At 38.3% G+C, this 18,596-nt stretch overlaps 1 protein-coding gene across 3 annotated transcripts in view; it reads left to right on the top strand.

Annotated features, from left to right (window-relative positions):
* Window positions 1-6,926: 6,926 nt before the first annotated feature.
* LOC132116848 (zinc finger protein 462-like) overlaps window positions 6,927-18,596 on the top strand; it is a 34,214-nt gene continuing 22,544 nt past the window's right edge. For all 3 annotated transcript variants that reach the window (XM_059525711.1, XM_059525712.1, XM_059525710.1), the window contains exon 1: window positions 6,927-7,300. The gene's annotated coding sequence lies outside the window, so the exon portion shown is untranslated. The remainder of the gene's footprint in view (window positions 7,301-18,596) is intronic.

Below are 18,596 nucleotides of genomic sequence, written 5' to 3'. Positions count from 1 at the left end.
TAAGATTCTGAAACAAGTAACAACATTTAGAAAACATTACACGAATGTCCAGCTGCAATGTTTCAGAATTAAAACGTTCTGTTAATAATGTTTTTGTGCTAATGTTTTGAGAACACTCTTCAAGACCAGAATCAATGTTCTAATAATGTTAGTGGAAGAACACTTTGACAGAACCCTGTTAGTTGGGAAAGTTCTTAAAGGGCCTAATCTGATTGTAACAAGGAGTCGGAGGCGTTCGGATCCATATGCAGCATTTTATTAAAGAATGGTCAAACAGGCAGAAATCAGGAATGGCGTCAGGTGTGTCAGGGATAACCAGAATCGTAATCAGAAACAAGCAGGGATCGAGACAGGCAGCGGAGAATCAGAGTCGGAATAAACAGTCCAAAGGTCAAAACACAGGAATAATAAACACAGGGAAAACGCTCGGAAATGTCAGACTGGCTAAACAAGACTTCGCAGTGAGTGAGAGTGAATGTGCTGCTTTTATGTGTGTGTGTAAATGAGGTGCAGGTGTGGCAAGGAAATTGGCTGATGAATGAGGTGCAGGTGTGGCAGGGTGATTGTGATGCAGTGACTCATGGGTAATGTAGTTCGGGTGTGGTGCAACAGTATGAGAGGTGCTAGTGTCCAAGTGACATCTGGTGGTTGATGGGTGGAATGGTCCTGAGTGGAGTGCCCTCTAATGAAGTTCATGGGCACTCCATCTAATAATCGTGACACTGATGATGCCAGTTCAGAAGATCATTAACAATTTCACAAAATAGGAATAAGGATTTGTTTTAAATTATAGGCTATATTAGGCATCAGCTCTAATGCACTGATCGAAATCAAGGCAATCAAATGTCATAAGAGACAAAAAAAAGTATTCTGCAAAGAAACGAAAATATGTTCAAAACTCCAATTAATGTCTAATAAGCTTTTCCCCCACAGAATCTGTCATTTTCTGTCACTGTTAGGATGCAGTAAAAGCCAAAACCTCAGGCTCATCTTTGCATTTTCATCATCAAATGTGTGAAAATGGGAATTGATCAGATCAGTGTAATGTGTCAGTGTTGTGGCGTTTTTCTGCTAATTACAAGAAAATACAAGTACTAATAGTTCTCGAAAACAAAAATGCTACGAAATGCATCATATTTTTATGTGAAAGTGTGATGTGGAAGAGCAAAACAGATGCTATTTTTGGGGTCAGACACACAAAATGAGTCAGAAACAAGTACAGTATTTCATTCAGCAAATATGAAGCAAGTAGTAATAAAAAAAGGTAATTATAGATTTGTATCTCACTTTAAAGCAGTGTGCAATTTTAACATTCTTTTTTTACAATTACATTTTTATATCTCGCAATTCTTATATTTATTTGTAGCAATTCAGACTTTTTTCTTGCAGTTTTTTGTTTATATCTCAGAATTTTGATGTTTTACTTGTAATTCTGACATCACGCACGCAGTTGTGGTGTATATGTCGCAATTATTACATTTATATCTAGTAATTCTGACTTTTTTCTTGCAATTTCTTTGTTTATATCTCAACATTTTGTTGTTTTGTGATTCTGACTTTACTCTCGCAATTGTGTTTTATATCTGGCAATTCTTACATTTATTTCTTGTAATTCAGACTTTTTTTTAACTTTTTAGTTTATATTTCAGAATTTTGATGTTTTACTTGTAATTCTGACTTTCCTCTTCCAGTTGTGTTGTATATCTCTCAATTCTTATATTTATTTCTTGTAATTCAGACTTTTTTATTTTTAGTTTGTATCTTTGAATTATGTTTTACTTGTAATTCTGACTTTCCTCTTCCAGTTGTTGTATATCTCTCAATTCTTACATTTATTTCTTGTAATTCAGACTTTTTTATTTTTATTTTGTATGTCTGAATTATGTTTTACTTGTAATTCTGACTTTCCTCTTCCAGTTGTGTTGTATATCTCTCAATTCTTATATTTATTTCTTGTAATTCAGACTTTTTTATTTTTAGTTTGTATCTTTGAATTATGTTTTACTTGTAATTCTGACTTTCCTCTTCCAGTTGTTGTATATCTCTCAATTCTTACATTTATTTCTTGTAATTCAGACTTTTTTATTTTTATTTTGTATGTCTGAATTATGTTTTACTTGTAATTCTGACTTTCCTCTTCCAGTTGTGTTGTATATCTCTCAATTCTTATATTTATTTCTTGTAATTCAGACTTTTTTATTTTTAGTTTGTATCTTTGAATTATGTTTTACTTGTAATTCTGACTTTCCTCTTCCAGTTGTTGTATATCTCTCAATTCTTACATTTATTTCTTGTAATTCAGACTTTTTTATTTTTATTTTGTATGTCTGAATTATGTTTTACTTGTAATTCTGACTTTCCTCTTCCAGTTGTTGTATATCTCTCAATTCTTACATTTATTTCTTGTAATTCAGACTTTTTTATTTTTATTTTGTATCTCTGAATTATGTTTTACTTGTAATTCTGACTTTCCTCTTCCAGTTGTTGTATATCTCTCAATTCTTACATTTATTTCTTGTAATTCAGACACTTTTAGTTTTATTTTGTATCTTTGAATTATGTTTTACTTGTAATTCTGACTTTCCTCTTCCAGTTGTGTTGTATATCTCTCAATTCTTACATTTATTTCTTGTAAGTCTGACTTTTTTTGTAATTTTTGGGTTGATATCTTGGTGGCATTTTGATGTTTTACTTGTAATTCTTTACTTGAAACTTTTAATTCTGAGAAAAGTAAGTTAGAATTGTGTATTTTGTTTTTATGTCATAGCAGAATCAGGCTTCTGTAAGAAACAGATGACCTCATAAAGAGTCTATCTGCGCTGGGGTCAGAGGTCACTGAGTTTAAATCTGTTCATCTATGAGTGCTGCTAGTGTTAGTATCTGTCTGTATTTGCAGGTCTCGAGGTTCTAAACACAGATGCTTTTAAGAACAAGATGTTCTTTGTGATTGTCCTGTGTGTTCTCCATGTTTAAAGCTGTTTTTCTCCTGCGTCTGCAGTGTGATCTCCAGCGGATGCTGATGGATGGACTCTCCTCGCCTCTCTGTTGATTCAGCAGTTGGATTCAGCATTTTCCAGGAACATTACCTCTTCTTCAGGACGGATGAAGCTCAGCTGCACAACTGGCTCTTCAGCGGGACAATCAATCTATTATTAACAGATGTTTGAATATGCCAAATGCATGCGATGGGAAATCATGTTTGCAAGGTTTGAACGTGTCAGAGCTCACTTCATACATTCATAAGTGCTGATTCTCATCAGCCGAGGATGCTGGGATATGGTTAGTCTGCAGCTGATCTCTGGTCTGTGACAGACGGATGTTCATCGATGTGCTGCATTCAGCCTGACTGCAGATATCTGTGTGTGTGTGTGTGTGTGTGTGTGTGTGTGTGTGTAGCTCTGTCACAATGCATGGTTTGAAAGCAGAAACTACTGACTATTACTCTGACCAGTGAGTCTCTGTAACTCTGTATCTCACAACATACAGCAGAAGATCCTTCATTCAATGTTTAAATGAAAATACAAATATAACAATCACAATAACTGTTTAATAAAATCATGATACTTTAGACCAGTGGTTTCTACCATTAAACTTCAGATGTTATCATTTGATAAACTATTGGATTACTTAAAATAGAATTAATGCTAATATTATTATCAACATATTAATTACAGTGGCAAAAAGATGAAAAAACGGCAATATATTAAGAGGTAAACAAATCCTATTGCAATAATAATAATAAAATATGGAATTATAAATTGAATTGGGGTTAAGTAATTTGTTTATATTTACATTCACAGTTTATGTGTTGATAATAATTGTATATGTAAAATATGTGTGTACATATATATTTATATAATTTCACAAAATTGACCCTGCTCCAGGGTCACATATGATTATTATTCAAGACAGTCCTATGGTTATTTTTCTCAGTGCATAATGACCTGAAGATGTTTGTTTGTGGTGTTAAGCTGTTGATTTCTATTTGGTTATGATTTTGACATACAGTAAGCTGAAATGGGTTGGAGAGAGCTTCATGCAGTGAGATCAGATGTTTCATGCTCTATGTCTCCAGATCTCTGCATCTCCTGTGTTCGATCTGACCGTGTTGTGTCCGAGTCACATGACCGCTGTGACGAGCTCGGCTGTGTATATTTAGATCCTCGTGCTGTGTTTTGTCTTGAGACCCGCAGACCCGTCCTCAGCAGGACCATCTGAGGGTTTGACGTCTGTTTGTCTGTTTTTAGCCGCTCTGGAGGAGAACCTGGCTGGGTTTTCCCGGTGCAGTCTGTCCTGGTCTTCCCAAATTAATCAGATTTACTGCGCCGGCCATATGTTCAGACAGCGTGATCCTGCCCACCCTGATCCCAGATCAGCCTCCTCTGAACATCTCAAGAACACCGCTTCTTCACTGGCACAGAAGATCTTAGATTTATAACACGCCTGATCATGCATTTCCTTCGACAAACTACAAACTTGGATTTCTTTTTACTAGTAAGAGTTTAGCCAAAAATGTCAATCTTCTCTCAGCTCATCAGAGATCAGGATGAGTTTGTGTCTTCATCAGGTTTGTAGAAATGTAGCACTGCATCAGTGTCTCATCAATGGATGCTCTGCAGTGAATGGGTGCCGTCAGAATGAGAGTCTGATAAAAACATCACAATAATCCACAGCACTCCAGTCCATCAGTGAACATCTGGAGAAGACAAAAGATGAAACACATCCAGCATTAAGATGATTTTAACTCAAACACATAGAGTCTATAATCCATAATAACACTTCCTCCAGTGAAAAAGTGTTCTGTTGTTGTCAAACAGATGTGTTTAGAGCTGTTTAAACACTGCTTGATCTGTGCAGATTTCTCTCCTGATTCAGACCAGAACACTTTTTCACTGGAGGAAGTGTTATTATGGATTATAGACTCTATGTGTTTGAGTTAAAATCATCTTAATGCTGGATGTGTTTCATCTTTTGTCTTCTCCAGATGTTCACTGATGGACTGGAGTGCTGTGGATTATTGTGATGTTATTATCAGCTGTTTGGACTCTCATTCTGACGGCACCCATTCACTGCAGTGGTAAAACTGGCTGTAAATGTGTGTAAATCCAGTCACATCTGTCAGTTTATTTGACTCTCGTCAGGTGTTTAGGACAGTAATGACTGCGCTGCTCTTCTAAGACGTTGCTAAACATGTGAAACACTTTTAATGAGGTGTAAGTCCTGAGGGGAAATACTTTGGTAAGTGATCAGCGCTGTCTATTACACCTGCCTTTGTGTCCAAATATTAACCTGAAACATGAAGCGGTGAAGTCGAGCTCTAGAGCTCACCTGAGACTAATCAGAAACATCTTCTGCTCTCTTTCATCGAAATAAGTTGGTTTTGTTTTAAGTTTAAGTGCTCTTTGATAGGTTTTTAAAGTTTAAGTTTGACTTTACTGACATATTCTTCACATGTTGATGCATTTATTGCATTGCATTTACATTTACGTGTTTGGAAGATGCTTTATTCCAAAAGAGAGTTCATGCATTCCTTTGAGTCGAGCATCAAGCAAAAATGGAAAACATCGCAAGTAAGATTTATGATTCTGTCACACTTACTGGTGTTCTGTGTCAGTCAGGACATTGAGTTCTGATTTATGAATTAGTCGTTAAGAGCAGCTAAAGATCTAATTAACCATTGTGTCAAGAGACGAACGGGAGGAAACGAGCGTGCAGGTTTTTCCCAGCATGCAGTCTGATTGTGAATGACGTTCTGCATCATGTCTTCAGACGCTGGTTTAAACTGAATACATGTTCATTAGCTGTTTAACAGCTTCAGATGGGAAGCATGATCAGATTTGTTCATTCTACTCAGCCATAAACACAACAAATAAGCTTTATTAAAAACGTTGTGGGAACATTGTTTTAAAATGTTTTTTTAAACGTTGAAACGTCTAGTTTCTTGTCATGATTATAGCATTTCTTTTAAAGGTTACAAAAACCTTTCTTACATTTTATTTTCACTCTACATAAAATGTTTTTTGAACATTTACATTCAATATTCTAAGAACGTTACAATGTCAAGTTTTCTTGTCGTGATTAGAACGTTGTACAAAGGTTCCAAAAATGTTTCATACAAAGTTTTAATATTTTTTTCTTTCATTTTTTATCTCAAATATATATATATATATATATATATACCCAGAATTTAGTTATTGCAAGGTTTATTTTTAATATTCCTAAGACATTAAAATATATATTTTTAATCTTTTTAAAAAAAAAACTTTCTTGTTGTTATAAGAACTTTATTGAAAAGTTATTAATATTTATACTAAAATGTTTGGATGTTTATTATTTTATGTTTTCTCTCAACATTATGAGAACATTCGATTACAAATTACATCAAATGTTAATGTTGATCTCTCTTTTGATGCCTTCTAAACATTTTGAGTATGTGATATAATTAATATACAATATTATAGATTATATAAATTATATAAAAGATTCCATAAAATAAGAAAATTTTCCTAACATCATTATAACTCTTAAAAAACGTTGTTCTATTAACGTTTTCTCAACATTTTGAGAATGTATAGGCTATAAAAATAACATTAACGTACCATTCAATATTTGTTTTCTTAGATTAATATAACTAACTCTTAAAAAACATTGTGAGAACGTTCCCTGTAGTCAGATGTGTCAAAACATGAGATATTCTCAGCATCAGTGGTGAACATTGTACAGCAGATGAAATCAGCAGTATCTACACAAACACATCCACGAGATTCAGAAAAAGCCATTTATTTGGACGCAGTGACGCTTAAACATCATCACGTGACTGTGGTGTTTAAACTGCGCTGGATAATGAGCTCCAAACACGCGAACCCCGAGGAAAGGTTCCTGCTGCTGGAGAACCCGAGAGACGCGCGCGAGGGCTGGAATGACGCGTCCGCCTCATAACGCGTCGCGAGCGCCGTAAGCGGCTCCATGTTTGAGCTCCACTGCTGCTGGAGTCATGAGAGGCTCTGTGGACCTTCCTCCTGTCTCACTGTCTCATCGCAAACTCTTGTGCACCCTCTGGTGCTTGCTAGACTCCAGAACTTCTTTGTGTTGCCTGCTTAGCAGATTGTCTTCCTTGTCTCTGAGGCTGCTCATTATTCAGAGACAGCCGGAGCTCAGGTCATCTGCAGCTGCTGCACTGAAGAAGAAGAAGAGGAAGAGGAAGGAGAAGCAGGAGGAGGAGGAGAAGCGAGAGGGAAGATGGCGAACATCCTGCAGCTCTAGACCGGGAACAAGTTCGCAGAAGATCCAGGATCCAGCCGTGAGTATTCGGTTTCTCCGTCGTCCTCATCTCGCCTCGCTCCATAAACCGCGCTGGAGCTCGGGATCCGTGGAGAGGGACCTGGAAATGCGCTTTTAATGCTTCCCAGACCCGAGAGGAGCCCCAAACCGAGCGAATCCTCCAAAAACGGGCACGGTGGAGCTCGTGCAGTGACGCGTTGCTGGAGCGTCTCCGCGTCGCGCCGCCGGTGAGCGCGTCCGAGCGGTGAAACGCAATGTGACGGGCGCTTTCTGGAAGCCATTGCACGGTTTGGAGCTCCGCGTCTATTAGTCAGGCAGTCACGGACGGACGCGACGCGACGCGACGCGACGCGACGCTCCCGTGACGTGACCTGAGTGTTTCAATGCGTGATAACGCCGTGTTGTTTCCCGCGACGCGCTCCAGGTGTTTGTCTCCGCAGGTGTAGAATGACACCGAGGCTTCTTCAGAAAATGGAGTCTGGAGAACAAAGGTGGACTTCTCCTGCTGTCACTGGCCCTGCATGGAGCTGGACGCGCGTCGGCTCACATCTCACGCTCGTTCGCACGTGATTCTGCGTGAAGTTCGCCCTGCGATAATATTTTATACCGCGGTAAACCGCGATAGCGCTTTTGGAGTAAAACGTTGAGTTTATCGCGTCTGTAATGTTCTACAGTGGCCTACAGACGCTCCTCTGTAGAAGATCTCACAGGCTCAGAAATGAAGTTTAGTTTCATTTTAGTGGATGCATGCATGGCTCATAGAAGACCGAAGAACTTGCAAATGCTGAACTTTTCTTTCTACAGGCTACGCTTCTCTTTTGCACCTGTGTGTGTTTGGGAGCAGATCTGAAGCTCCCGGCTGGAAGTGAGATGAATGTTTGTGCACTTGTCTGGCTGAAGGTTAATAATCTGACGTGTGTGTGTGTGTGTGTGTGTGTGATTGTGTCATGTTCAGCGTTGCACACCGTCAAAGCTTTTTGGTGGAAGGCGGTTGTTTCTCCATTGGCTCTGACTGTGTGTGTGTGTGTGTCCTTCTGCAATCGCTCTGGCCACTGTGAAATCCCGCTGACAAAGACAGCGCACTACACACACACACACACACACACACACTCTCAATGCGACAGACGCAGGCCAGAGCAGCTCAAAATGGTGGCACGTCTCTCATGTCAGGGCAAACAGTTTTCTCTCATGGCTGTTTGTAATGGCCTGCTGCTGTCTGATGTTTCTCAGCAGCTTCTCTGTGCTTGATCGAGGCTGTGAGATCATTCTTTTTCATGTTTTCACTGCTGATAGAATGCAACAAAAAGCATGTAGTGTTTTATGGATGATTTAATTTGTCTCGGAGTTCTTCCACCTCCGTGTTTCAGGGAGGATTTTGGGGGGATATGTGTGTCGTTTCACAGTAATGACTTGGATCTGGTCGAGCGTCTGACCTGGAAAAGCTAAAAGCCGTCTTATGCAACTGTTGAGCACATGGTGGTGATGATGGCTCTTGGTTCAAACTCAACGCTGACCCACTTTTGATGAAGATCCAGCCTGTTCCTCTCGCTGGAGAAGCGCTTCGGTTGTGAGCTTTGTTTTCAGTAAAACAGTCCTCTGGAGAGAATACTTACTGTCAGTGATTGGTGTGGTTGGAGTATTTTTGAACATTGATCAGGAAGATGGGTGTAGATCTGTTCATGAGTCTCAGTGAAGCTCATTGCACGCTCTTTATTGTCTCTTTGTCATGTTGAACACAGAAAACGAATGCATACACACAAAGGCATGATCTATTTTTAATGATGAAGCAATGAGGGTGAAGTTAACAGAGTAACCCTGAGCTGTTCCAAGCCCTTCCTACACAGCATCATCAGAAAGAGCTGCTCTTTACTGGGCTTCAGATTTAATGTGGAGTGTTTTCACAGTGCATATATAACCTCAAAGCTAGCGTGTCTGATCACTTCCTCAATTAAAGAAGAACAATTGATTGTTTCACCTGTGTGTGCTGATTTATTAGGGTTCTCTGTAATGACCTAATGTCAAACTCTACTGAGCCGAGTCTATATTTGTAATATGAGCCCTATGTAGACAGCACGAAGCTCTCTAGGGTTCAGAACAGCTGTAGATGAAGAACCTGTTGACTTTATTCCACATTTACAGCAGTATATTCACCAGAGCTGCTGTTAGTGAGTGTTTCACTAAATGAAATAGTTTTGACTCTAGTGTATGCATACAGTCTGCTCTTAAATAGACTGTACTTTAAGTCAAAACCACTCGTTTCACACAAGCAAAAGATCTTCCTCAGATTATAAGAGCTAAGAAAGAGATGGTTCTTTAAAGAACCTTTGCCTGAATGCTTCTTTGCGGAACCAAACATGGTTCTTCTATGACATCGCTTGATTGGGATCAAAATCGAATTGCGATTCTTCTGATAAATTGTGATTGCACTTTAAAACTTGACTATAAAATAACAATAATAGTCATTTACGATGATTACTAGTTAAAACATTGTTTTTATTAGAGATAAAATATTAAACAAAATGTACAAAACTACATTACAGCTGTAAAACGGCAATATTACTAGTACTTATAATGTTAATAATTAATAAAGTTTTATTAATCTCTTAATCTTTTGGTTGAGCGTTTATTTCGGTGGAAAACCAAAAAAGCGCTTCTCTTTTTGATAATCACATCAAGCCAGAGCAGAATATTTAGTGTTGTTTGACTGATTGGAGCAGTCCTGATCTGTTTGTGTGCATGTAATGAATAAATAGTTTTGAATGTCAAGAGCTGCTTGTGTTATTAATAAAGAGACCTCCTTCTGCTTTCTTCATTGTCCGTCCTGACTTCTGTGTCGTGTGATAGAATGATGTTGGAGCTCCATCGTAACGTCAGCTTTGTCTCAGACGTTTAACTCATATTGAGATCTTCGGCTGATTGCAGGCTCTAGTGAAGACGCGTGAGCTTAAATGCTTCCTGCAGCAGAAGCGTGCTGCGTTTCAGATCGTCTTTAAGGACGCTGAAGGCCTTCCATTTTGACGGTCGAGGGATCTGAGATACAAAATGGACCTTTCAGTGGGACGAGGCTGAAACACATAGAAGTTGTTCCTCAGGCGGCCGGACAGAGAGAGAAGCCACAGAGACAAAAGCCAATTGAAATGGTCCAGTGGACGCTTTCCTGACGTGATGCACTGGTTTCTGGAGTCTCTCACACACTCACTCTTATCTAAAGAAGCATAGTTTATATAAGCTTCTGCTGACTGCGTGCTGTGTTTATTTACATAAACTTGTTTGGGTCATAACTAGAATGATAATAGTAATAATTAGTGCTGTCAAATGATTAATCGCATCCAAATATAAAAGGTTTTGTTTGCATAATATATGTGTCTATTTAATTATTATGCATGTAAACACACACACATGCATGTAAATATTTAATATGTTTATATATTTAAATATATTTCTATATAATATACATTTAACAAATATAAGTATAAAATATATATGTGTATTTATATGTGCATAATATAACAGTACATACACACTATGTAAACAAACACGTTTATTTTGGATGTGATTAATCGTTTGACAGCGCTATTAATAATAATACAGATGTTGTTATTATTACACAATAAAAATAGAAATCCACAGTGTTTTCTTCATTGATTTCACACTGTTTTCATTCATTAGATTGTTCTAGTAGATTAGTGGACTTTAAAATACCTTTTAGCCTGTGTTTTATACAACCCGAATTCCGGAAAAGTTGGGGCGTTTTTTAAATTTTAATAAAATGAAAACTAAAAGACTTTCAAATCACATGAGCCAATATTTTATTCACAATAGAACATAGATAACATAGCAAATGTTTAAACTGAGAAAGTTTACAATTTTATGCACAAAACGAGCTCATTTCAATTTTGATTTCTGCTACAGGTCTCAAAATAGTTGGGACGGGGCATGTTTACCATGGTGTAGCATCTCCTTTTCTTTTCAAAACAGTTTGAAGACGTCTGGGCATTGAGGCTATGAGTTGCTGGAGTTTTGCTGTTGGAATTTGGTCCCATTCTTGCCTTATATAGATTTCCAGCTGCTGAAGAGTTCGTGGTCGTCTTTGACGTATTTTTCGTTTAATGATGCGCCAAATGTTCTCTATAGGTGAAAGATCTGGACTGCAGGCAGGCCAGGTTAGCACCCGGACTCTTCTACGACGAAGCCATGCTGTTGTTATAGCTGCAGTATGTGGTTTTGCATTGTCCTGCTGAAATAAACAAGGCCTTCCCTGAAATAGACGTTGTTTGGAGGGAAGCATATGTTGCTCTAAAACCTTTATATACCTTTCAGCATTCACAGAGCCTTCCAAAACATGCAAGCTGCCCATACCATATGCACTTATGCACCCCCATACCATCAGAGATGCTGGCTTTTGAACTGAACGCTGATAACATGCTGGAAGGTCTCCCTCCTCTTTAGCCCGGAGGACACGGCGTCCGTGATTTCCAACAAGAATGTCAAATTTGGACTCGTCTGACCATAAAACACTATTCCACTTTGAAATAGTCCATTTTAAATGAGCCTTGGCCCACAGGTAACGACAGCGCTTCTGGACCATGTTCACATATGGCTTCCTTTTTGCATGCTAGAGCTTTAGTTGGCATCTGCTGATGGCACGACGGATTGTGTTTACCGACAGTGGTTTCTGAAAGTATTCCTGGGCCCATTTAGTAATGTCATTGACACAATCATGCCGATGAGTGATGCAGTGTCGTCTGAGAGCCCGAAGACCACGGGCATCCAATAAAGGTCTCCGGCCTTGTCCCTTACGCACAGAGATTTCTCCAGTTTCTCTGAATCTTTTGATGATGTTATGCACGGTAGATGATGAGATTTGCAAAGCCTTTGCAATTTGACGTTGAGGAACATTGTTTTTAAAGTTTTCCACAATTTTTTTATGCAGTCTTTCACAGATTGGAGAGCCTCTGCCCATCTTTACTTCTGAGAGACTCTGCTTCTCTAAGACAAAGCTTTTATAGCTAATCATGTTACAGACCTGATATCAATTAACTTAATTAATCACTAGATGTTCTCCCAGCTGAATCTTTTCAAAACTGCTTGCTTTTTTAGCCATTTGTTGCCCCCGTGCCAACTTTTTTGAGACCTGTAGCAGGCATTGAATTTTAAATGAGCTAATTAAGTGGATAAAAGTGTAAAATTTCTCAGTTTAAACATTTGCTACGTTATCTATGTTCTATTGTGAATAAAATATTGGCTCATGTGATTTGAAATTCCTTTAGTTTTCATTTTATTACAATTTAAAAAACGTCCCAACTTTTCCGGAATTCGGGTTGTATTTTAATTGGATTCAGGAGATGACTATCGGATCAGACTGCAGAAATACAGATGTGACAGGATCTGGATGTGTTTTCGATCCTCGTGTGAGTTTGTGAGGAAGTCTGGTTCTGCTGGTTCCTCTGACCACAGATCAGTCTGAAATCTGTTCTTGAGACCATACGATGATCTTTCCTCTCCTCAGCGGTGACAGAGCTGATCAGACATGATTTAAGAGTTTCAGAAACTTACATAAGAACCGGCTCATCCAGACACGCTATTATTATGAGCTTATTTTGAGTCTTATGTGACGGTGAGAGGAGGTTTATAGCAGTGGTTCTCAACCAGGCGTCCACAGTGATGCATATAAACTACAATAACCGTGTTATTATTATGATTAATATGAGTAATTAAGATTTTTAATGTTTTTGACTCTTCCGCTCACCAAGCCTGCATCTATTTGATTCAATGCATTCAAAAAAGCTATTAAACAGTGAAATATTATTCTAATGTAAAACAGCTGTGTTCGGTGTGAATCTGTGTTGAAGTGTAATTTATTTCTGTGATGCTCCGCTGTATTTTCAGCATCATTGTAGACGGCTGTGTTCCTCTGGACAGGACAAGGCCTTCTTTGAGAGAGCACAGCGGCGGTGTTCTGTCCAAGTCTGATCAAATATTGAAGACGCTCTCGTCGGTGAGTTAATATTAATGGATGGAGTTCGGTTGGGTGCCGTCGAGTCTCTGGAGAGCGATGCGTGTGAATGTGGACACGGGACATCGGCATGTCTTGCTGCTATTTATAGATGTGAGTTTTTGGAGTCTGTCTGTTTGACATCCTTCATGTTCAGATTCTGGTTTCTCGCGCATGAACATGCGTAGGGATTTTTCTGCTTCACTCTTGAGTTTTCTTGCATTTTCTCCAAGTTTTAAAGGAGGTTTTTTCAGCTTGAGTTTTCACGAAGATCTGATGGCCTCATTGGATGCTGAAGCGTGAACATTTGTTCAGTAACTTCACTCACTCTTGACCCCCAAACATATGTATAGAGCTGAAGTTTCTAATAGTGTAGAACGAGATTTGAGTCTTTTAAGATGATTGGGGTTTGAGATGAAGAATACAGGTTACAGACCCTTAATCTAGTGTGCAAATGTAAAATCTAAGTGTTTGGTGATCAGATGGGTGTTTGTGGAAACGTGACCTTGTTAAATGTTGGATCTCCAAGAGTTTCATCCATCATCATTAGAGGAAACGTTCCCACGCCTGAGGCCGGCAATTACTGACGCTCGGAGAGGATGAAGAATGTCTTTTTCAGTAATGCAGAGCTGAGATTGTGTCTAAGACTTTGATCATAAGTGTAAAGTAGCGTTTGTTTTTAGATATCAGATGGCCATCGTGGCTTCATGTGAAGCATGTGGTCAGACTCACTAGAACTTGATTTTCAGGGATTTTCTGGAGTACGTCTTACAATAAAACACTGTTTGAGTCATGCTGCTCTTTAACTCAGTGCGTGGCGTTTCTTTGTGATATCTGGAGAAATGTACGAGCAGCTTGAGAGGAAGTGGTTTAAATCCTAATGATTCATGTGTTTATTGTTCAGTGTAATGGTGGAACTGGTTTGAAACGGCGCTGATGTTTTCTGCTCAGATGTTGACGGGGTTTAGAGACGTTTGTTTCAGAAGACGTCAGGTCTGTGTTTCGGGCTGGCGTTAGAGCCGCTGGAGCTGTTGGTTCTGGATGTTAAAGTTTCTCAATGAAACCATCGATGCCAGTAAAAAGCTTTATTTTTAGGAATGTAGACATCCTGTTTTCTGATTATAGTCCTGGTTTGTGGTGTCCTGTTCACTGGAAACATCCCGATTTACAACAGAGTACACACCAATCATAAAAATACAAATATGAAATGTTAATATTATATACAGTTGGAGAATGTTAAAGCCGTTTTTTTTATACTGTTTCGATCTGTTTGCTGTTTTTTGGTCATAATTGACTATTTTTAATTGTGTGATTTTTAGACCCTATGAATGTTACTTCATGACTCTTGAGACGTCATGTGAGATTATTAATGCTGTTCTACAGTTGTGTTTCCTAAAACACTGCGTTTATGTAAAGAATGTCTGTGGATGCGATGACGTTTGTGTTTTCTCTCAGTTTTCGCAGAGTTGAGCAAGAAGTGGTTTTTGCTGCAACTACTGACGTGAATGATTATCACCTGATTACAGGAGACTCACGCAAACGAACTCATCCAGCCGTTCTGAAGTGTATTCAGTGTTAGAGCTGAAGAACCCTGTCTGATGATGATGATGATGATACAGAAAGATGAAGAACTTCCTGTTGCTGTGTTAGTTCACATTTAGACTGCTGGATAATAACATCTCACAGTAGTACTCATAGATTGGCCTTCATTTGCTCAGATCACTTTGTGCATTAAATCATATGTGCAAAAAATGGTTTAGCAACTCTTTCTGCGGGTCACATTATATCATTGTATTGATTCATTCAAAACGCAGATGTATTCAAGAATTAGAAAAGAAACGAATGAGTCATTGAATCATTTTGGCAATTTGGAAAACAAAAAAAAAAGTTGTCAAATTATTTATTCGAGCGATGTGTTCACCGTGATTCTTTCAGAAAAGAAACAATTGGCTGTTTTTAGAAATGAGTCGTTGAATCATCCCCTTAATCGATTTGTTCCAAACACTGATTCAATCAGAAAATGAAACGAGTGAGTCATTGAATCATTCATAAGATTCATTCAACAACACTGATTCATAGAGGAGTGAGACAGAGCAACTCAGTATTGTGTCTAAAATGATATTTACCCAATCTTTGCTTTGTTTGCGGAGCTGTTGTGTAGAAGCAGTGTCGTAGCTGTGCTGTTTTCTGTTTCTGGTGGGACATTGCTGATCTTTCAGTCCATTGCTGTGTGTTTTATAGAGAATGGAGTCTCTCGGGAGGTTCATTGTCTCGCTCATGGACAGACGAGTGGAGAATAGAGCGAGTGTTTGTGCAGAAGGGGTTAACTGGACCCTTGGGAAGGGCTTGTGTTGGATGCGTCTCAGAAGCTTCGTGTTGGTTTGTTAATGGCTGACCTATTTCTGCTGCCATATGCTTCCTGGAAGGGATTTGCTTTGAAACATAAAAGCAGATGATTTGGATGGAGGAAGAAGATTATGAGCACATTAGTCCAGAAGATCTCACATCTGTTGATGTGAATGTCGGGAAATAGTCGGAGTTTCTATGTTCTTGTATTAGATTCGGATCTTTGCATTTGTTTGTTAGATTGTCTTATGTTTGAACACAAAACGAAAATATTAAACCTCAAATGTCTGGATTTTTTACATTGATTTAGTCGCTTTTGCTCACCAAGGCTGCATTTATTTGATGAAAAATACAGTAAAATCAGTAATATTGTGAAATATTATTACTATTTAAAACAACTGTTTTCTGTGTGAATCTGTGTTAAAGTGTAATGTATTTCTGTATTTTCAGCATCATTCCTCCAGTCTTCAGTGTCACATGATCTTCAGAAATCAGAATAATATGATGATTTACTGCTCAAGAAACATTTCTGATTATTATCAGTGTTACAATTAGCATGATTTCTGACGATCATGTGACACTGAAGACTAAATGGTTAATGGTTAAATAAATCCTTGTTTTGACTGGTAGTGTGTGTATTTCTGAGCCTATGAAGCCGAATCTTTCATATTCCTCGATTCTGGAAGGCTCTCTGAGGCTGTTTTGTTGACGTGATGTTGCACACGGTTGGATTCGTCGTTATGTGTTACTCGTGGCATTTTTTTTCAATCCGGTTTATCAGGAAACTGGAGTGAGAACAGGAACTGTGTGTGTCTGTTTGTGTGTGTGATCTCATCTGGCAGGTCTTTGGCACGGCCCGAGCTTTATCATGAGAATCATCTGAGACTTCCTCTATTGAGGGACAGCACATGACCGAGCGCTTTGAGGAACTGGAGGTTAGCAGAGCTGTTTCTCCTGCTGTAATGAGAAGTTTCGGCTAGCGTGACTGAAACCGAACGTCTCGCTGCGTTTCCTCTTCTTCTCTGGCCTCTCCGGATCTCGAGCGTGGTGCGATCGAAGGAGTTCTGGAGCGTTCTCCAGCTTCAGAACGCACAAAGCCTCAGTCCAGGGTTATTCTGGCAGCTTTGTGTGCTCAACGAGGGCAGCGTTCCCAAATCAACCCAGAATCAGGCCCGTAGTCTCGCTGGTCAGCAGTAGTGGAACAGAACCACCATGAGATGATTCCAGGGCCGCCGATATTTAAAAGATATCTGTCCGCAAAACCTTTCTCCAGTAGTCCTCTGGCTTGTCCACACTGATTCTGGTTTCGGAGAGCATGCACACTGTTATTCAGTGTTCTCCTGATGATGAACTCATGAACATTAACATCAGCCAGTGTGAGAAAGGCCTTCAGTTCTTAGAAGTTACCCTGTGTTCCTCTGCAGCCTTGCACACTATTACACCTCTTGCTTTTAGTCAATCACTCCTGGGGGGGAAACACTTCTTTGTCAAGTTAAATATTAGTATAAATAAACCCAAATGAACTCAGATCGCTGTCTTTATGCTCATGTTATTTCCACATCAACTGAAGAAGCAGTAGTTTTGACATCTCTGGCCCTGGATCTGTTGATCGACCCTGTCGTGTGTTTTATATAAGCTTATATAACCGGTCGGTTCTGCAGTGAGACCTGCACATGCTCCTAACCGCACGCTGAAGATCCCGTTCCACCCGTCTGCACAGACATGAAGTGAAAGAACCAGATCTTCAGTTCCTGTATCTCCAGACTGTGGAAAGACAGAAGTGTTTGAGTAAACAGTGCCACTGTAAAATTAAAATATCAGTTTTTAACCCTCATAATGCATTCAAAATCTACATACTGTTTTCTCGTTTTGGCTATGTTTGTCATAAACTAATATTTTTCAATTAAAACCATATTTTGTCTGATCAGCAACTTCTAAAAAAAAGTTTTAAAGTTTAAATATTTCTATTTTAGTTTTGCAATTTTTTAAAAACATTTTTTTAGAAATTCTTTGAAATTTCAGATTGGACATGAACCGCACCAAAAAAACTATTATACAGAATACACTTTTTTTTCAATATTGAGGAGGAATTTCCTTGCATTATATAATTTTATGTAATATATAATAACATATACATTTGATTATTAAATTCCATTCATTCCAAAGGGGTGTAAAGCAGTAATTCTTAAGTCACGAGTGCCCAAACAGTCCAAATTCATGAAACTTGCATATTTATTTCTAACAAAACATCAAAACAACATAAATATTACTCTGAAACATTTTCACACAAAATAAATTTATTTTACTTGCATACACTTTCAGATGAAAAAAATGATACATATTTCATGCTGCAGTGGTTCATCAATAGATGCACACATGCATGGTCATCAATAAAATTCAGTCCCAAAAGTGTGTGAGATATACAAAAAGTGAATTATATTTTGCAATTTTGCAATAAATAAGTAAATGTTCATACACAGCTTGAGTAGCAAGAATGTCTTCAGTTTTAACTATTTCTTCCATTTTGTATATTTGTGTAAGAATAAGAAGCACTTCATCTGTATTTAGCGTCTTTCATTCCAACGTAAGAAAACATTTCTGGAATCTGCATCTGAAATAACATTTAGATATATTTACACACTTTATGTCTCTCAGAGGAGACATGGATGCATTTAAACTGGTTTTGTTTTTAACATAAAATGTTAAAAACTGATATTTGAAATAATTTAAAACATGAAAAAAAAAAAATAGTTGAAAAGTGAAATTAAAACCACAAGTGAATGTTAATGAGTGAGTCATTGAGATTCAGTTGATTCATTCAAACGGCTGATTCATTCAGAAACAAAGCATTTTTAATGAGTAAATCACTGAATCATTTATTCAACTGATTCGTTCAAAAAGCTGGTTCATTCAATAAGTAAACACCATCCATTGCTCAAAGATGCAAAACAGTGCTGTGATCTGTTTGGACTAT

This window comes from Carassius carassius, chromosome 36 (assembly GCF_963082965.1).
Source record: "Carassius carassius chromosome 36, fCarCar2.1, whole genome shotgun sequence".
Classification (NCBI taxonomy): domain Eukaryota; kingdom Metazoa; phylum Chordata; class Actinopteri; order Cypriniformes; family Cyprinidae; genus Carassius; species Carassius carassius.
This window is presented reverse-complemented; position numbering and strand designations above follow the sequence as displayed.